The 5,259-nt window shown below is 43.3% G+C and overlaps 1 pseudogene; it reads left to right on the top strand.

Annotated features, from left to right (window-relative positions):
- The first annotated feature begins 3,642 nt into the window (after positions 1–3,642).
- Positions 3,643–4,525, top strand: LOC114614732 (annotated as a pseudogene).
- Positions 4,526–5,259: the final 734 nt, after the last annotated feature.

The raw sequence follows: 5,259 nt of genomic DNA, 5'->3' as shown, positions 1-5,259 counted from the left end.
TTGCACGAAAAGATATGAAAAGACTAGAATGTTTATATATTATCTTCCAAAGGTCCATGTATTGAGAGACTGTGTCCCCGGGTGGTGCTATTGGGAGGCTGCAGAACCACTAGGAAAAAGGCCTGGTGTTAGGTCACTGTGGCTTTCCCCTAAAAGGGATTGTACAACTCCAACTTTTTCTCCTTTCCTGTTGTTTTTGTCTTGGCAAGGTGAATATTTCTACTGTACCACACGCTTCTGCCATGTTGCGCTCTGTTGGTGAAGGCCCAAGGTTGCGTGGCCAAAGTACCACATACCAGAACCTCCAGAACGATGATGTGAAGGTAAGCTTCTCCTCTGCGCATCTGTCCATGTGGAAAGGACAGAAGTCCTCAGTATGTGAGAGGAAGAATAGTGTGTGCCCAAGTCCGGCAGCTGGTTTCCGTTCGTGGCGTGATAATAACCTTTTCCAAGGTTCCATTACTGGAGGGTTGCCTGTGGTGGCATAGACTGTAGAGGTATCGTAGTTATGACAAAAGGCAAAGTCTAGCCTGAGATCTTAGATGCTAATGGCTGAAACAGGAAGAAGGATAAGATCAGCGGAGGCTGGGATTCAAACACCAGAGAGCGCACTCGATAAAATGAAGAAACATCGCTTTGGGTACACATTCCCCATCACCGCCCTCTCCCTCAGAATTCCCTCACTGTGGTAAGATGAAGGGAAAGAAACGTGCTGGTTCTGCTGGACGCAGGTGCGAATTCAGGAAACCACAACAGGAGGTTGTGAGTACTGTTTCTAACACCAGGCACAGAAACATATATAGCAGAGAGAACTAAACAGAGTCCTGTGGTGGATTTACAGTTTCGTTTAATGAGGCTTCCCTGACAGCAATAGCTTAGAGCTCTGACGATGCTTGGCACTCACAGATGTTTTCACACCCTGGCACAATGTACATATTAAAGACCGAATGACTGAGCCACTCAGCACACGTCTGTGCAGTGGAAGGAAAGGTGGGAGAGGAAAATTGGCAAGCCTTCTTGGACACAGTTAAATTCTCAGGAGGAGCTGCTTCAAAGATGCCTTACGTGTGAAAGTTAGGAATAAGGAAACGGGATTCCTTAAGACTTTCCATATTCACTCGGAAAACGCTTTCGATGCCCAGGTTGTAGGTGACTGAGACAAGAAACTGCAAATTTAAAACAACCTTTTTACTAAAATACTGTCTGAAAAAAAACATGCTTAGGTTGTCAACATGCATGTTTAATTAATACGGAAGGGAAACAGAAGCCAGAGAGCTCCAAAAATAAAGGGACGCCCCTTTCTGAATGAACTGTTCTACTGAACGTTTCCATGTAGCACCAATTTCTGTAGTTTTTGTGACATTGTATAGCATTTAACTGCTTAAACAGTGACTCTAGGGGTGGCCATAAATCCATCCACCAATGCTGAGAGGCTCAAGGAAACTTGCTCTAGCCAGAGTAGCTGAAGACACAGATTCCTTAAGGCAGGGGAACTCGGCAGGAAAGAGTTTCCATCGGTTTTAAACACAGTTCAGCCAACACCATCAAATGGGTCTGCACAAACCAAAGCAAGTGACTGTTCCAGCTAGCTGGTGGAGGCTGTGGCAGAGCCTACAATGAGTCTATTTTATAATTTGAGTCACAAGCAATCTATGGTGATATGGATGCATGGAAATGTCATAATGAAACACTTTATATACTAAACTAAAATGAAAAATTATGATGACAGAGAAAGAAAAAAAATCGGGGTCGTGCAGATAATTGTTAACAGAGAAGTCTCTAGATAGGAGGGGTTCTAGAGTAAACAGAACTAACAACCTATAATTAAGAACTTACATTTTCTGCTAGTACCAACACACATTGCTGCTTGGAGGGGCAGGAAAACTGTCATGATAAACTGGGCAGCAATTGGCTTCAATCAAAATAGTTGTTCTTGGGGGCTGGAGAGATGGCTCAGTGGTTAAAAGCACTGTCTGTTCTTCCAGAGGTCCTGAGTTTAATCTTCAGCAACCAAAATGGTGGCTCACAACCATCTGTAATGGGATCTGATGCCTTCTTCTGGTAGGTGTACTTGCAGATAGAGCAGTCATACATACAAATTAAATAAATACATCTATTTTAAAAATAGCTGTTCTTAGACCGCCTCTCCCTTCGCTTGCCTCTGCTAACAGGCGTAATGGATATTTTCTTTGATGCTGTAAAAAAAAACCACTTTTAATGGGTAACTTACAAGTAATATTATTTTTTGTGGTTTTAGAAGTTAAGAGGCTCAAAAATCAAGGTCCCCAGGTTTTCTGTGCAATAAGGGCTGACTCTCTGGTTTCCTTCTTGCTACCTTCTTATATGACAGAAGGAACAGAAGGCCAGATCATACACCAGAGACTCTTTAATAGGGAATCAATCTCATTCATGAGGTGAAGCCTGATGACTTAAGGGTTTCCAGAAAGGCTGTGCCTGCTTCGGACTGCCCCACAGAGGAGTGTATTCAACATGAACTTCGGGGGGGACACATTTAAACTGGGGTAACATTCCACTTGAGAGTAACTGATGGGGTACATGAGGCAGGAACTACCAGAAGATCAGTAAAGGATGACACTTTACTAGTGTGTGCATGCAACAGAGAGCGAGAGTGAGAGTGAGAGCAAGAACGCCAGAGGTCAACCCTGGTTATCTTCCTTAATTGATTTCCACCCTTGAAACAGGATCTCTTAGGGAATTTTCACTGCATGCACTCAGCCAGGCTGGCATCTTTTTCTCTCCATCTCCTCAGGGTCGAGATTATAGGCGAGCCATCTCATCCAAGTTTTACATGGATGATGAGGATTTGAACTCAGATCCTTAAGCTTGCAAGGCAAGCTGTTTACTAACAAAGCCATTTCTTCAGCCCTCATCTTGTTATTTTAAAGAAACATTTAGGTAAGCATATGGCTCAGATGTCATGGCTGCAACCCCTCTGTCATGTCCAGAAGGTCATATCATGCAGCATGAGGCCTGGTCCTCTGACTCTTACAAATTTTCTGTTCTCTCCTTCCACCATTTCTCTTGAGCCTTAAGTGAAAGGGTTGCTTTTTGTATCCATTAGGTTAAAAAGCATCTACAGTCATCTGAGAATTACTCATAAATGTGTGTATAAACTCACTTTATTAATTGTTATTAATGTACAGAAAGATTCTTTGCCTCAAAACATAGTGCTAGAGATTAAAATCGACTATTCAAACCCAATCCTTTCTTATATGGACAATAATATTGCTTGAATAAAAAAATACTCGCAGGCCCGTTCCCCTGGGCCTCTCACAGTGTCCCGTGCTAGAGCAACCCGCGTCTGTAGGCTGCCAGCACTGACGTGGGTCGCACAGTCAGAAGGGAAAAGATGTCTTAAAGTGGGAGCCTCGAGGTTCTGGGCTTTTTTGCTGTGTAGACACTACCAAAGATTCTCTTTGGTTTTCTGAGTCACAAAACGGAAGATTAAGATAGCAAACCACAACATTTTTAGCAAAAAAAAAAAAAAAAAAAAAAATCTAATGGTGCTAGATACCATGTTGTGTTTGGAAGAGGAGTGGCAAGCGGCAGAGGGTGGTTTTGATACCGGCTTGTTACAAATGACTGATGAAATGCCTTTATTGATTATTTTGACATCACTAGATGGCGGGTGAAAAGGCGGAGAAGCCTGATACAAAGGAAAAGAAACCTGGAGACAAGAAGGCTGGCGGTGATGCTGCTGCCTTTGGTCCCCGGGCTGCTGGTGCAGCTAAAAAGGGTAGATCAAAGAGTAAAAAAATCTCAAGAAGGCGAAGCCCCATTGCAGCCGGAACCCTGTCCTGGTTAGAAGAATTGGCAGGTACTTCTGATCAGCTATGTATTCCAGAAAGGCCTTGTACAAAAGGAAATACTCAGCTGCCAAGGCCAAGGTTGAAAAGAAGAAGAAAAAGAAAAAGGTCCTTGCTACTGTCACAAAAACAGTTGGTGGGGACAAGAATGGTGGCACCCGGGTGGCGAAGCTTCGAAAAATGCCTAGGTATTATCCTACGGAAGATGTGCCTTGGAAGCTGCTGAGCCACGGCAAAAAGCCCTTCAGTCAGCACGTGAGGAGGCTGCACTCCAGTATCACTCCCAGGACTGTCCTGATCATCCTCACCGGGCGCCACAGAGGCAAGAGGGTGGTTTTCCTGAAGCAGCTGGGCAGTGGCTTGCTACTTGTGACTGGACCTCTGGCTAGCAACAGAGTTCCTCTGCGCAGAACACATCAGAAGTTTCTTATCGCCACCTCTACAAAACCTCTCAGCGAGGTTAAAATTCCCAAACACCTTACTTCAAGAAGCAGCTGTGCAAGCCCAGGTATCAGAAGGGCGAGATCTTCGACACAGAGAAGGAGAAATACGAGATTACAGAGCAGCGAAAGGCTGATCAGAAAGCTGTGTACTCACAGATTTTGCCAAAGATTAAAGCTGTTCTTCAGCTCCAGGGCTACCTGTGATCTCAGTTCTCCCTGACAAACGGGATGTATCCTCACAAACTGGTGTTCTAAATTGCTTACAACCTAATTAAACAGATTCATATGTTTAAAAAAAGAAAAAAGAAAAAAAGAAAAAGTCACCTCACAATGGTCAGGTCATTTAAGCGTTGTGATGCTGCAACTGGGACCCCTGGCAGGGTTTGAAGGAAGCCATCACCACATAGTCTGAAACGCAGTAAGAAACGCAGGGTCTTTACACACTGGTCATTCCCAGGGTTATGTGGGATATGTTTTCTTACTCCAATTCATTTCAGAGAGGGGCAGAATGAAATGTATGAAAACATGAACAATTTGAGATATTTAAGATTCTATGAATTAGAATGCAGTTTGTCAAGAGTTCTGAAGAAAACCGTCCCGATTACCCCGACACTGAACACTGGGACAGTGAAAACAGGTTGGAATAGTATCACACCTACAAATAAGCCTTCCTTCAGTCTCAGCTATGTTCTCATTAAAATGCTCTTTTATAGAAAGGAGGAAAGGTCATAAATAAAGCACAAGAAAAATGACTACTAACGTTTTCCCATCTTAAATAAAATCACCACCAGAGAGCTGTAAATGCTTCTTTTGTACTTTTCCGTGGGTGACTCAGAATGTTTATGACTGGAAAAATTCGTTTCCAAATGCTTTTACGTCTTTGCTTTGCCATATGTTTGAAACTGCTCTTCAAACTGCCTCCCTGGATACCCAAGTAAGTGTCCAACCCTGCTTATTTCCAAAGGAATCCTGAAGAAATACAAGAAAAA

The sequence above is a fragment of the Grammomys surdaster genome, unplaced genomic scaffold (assembly GCF_004785775.1).
Source record: "Grammomys surdaster isolate TR1022 unplaced genomic scaffold, NIH_TR_1.0 126531, whole genome shotgun sequence".
Lineage (NCBI taxonomy): Eukaryota > Metazoa > Chordata > Mammalia > Rodentia > Muridae > Grammomys > Grammomys surdaster.
The sequence above is the reverse complement of the archived record's forward strand: the minus strand, read 5'-3'. Positions and strand labels throughout refer to the sequence as shown.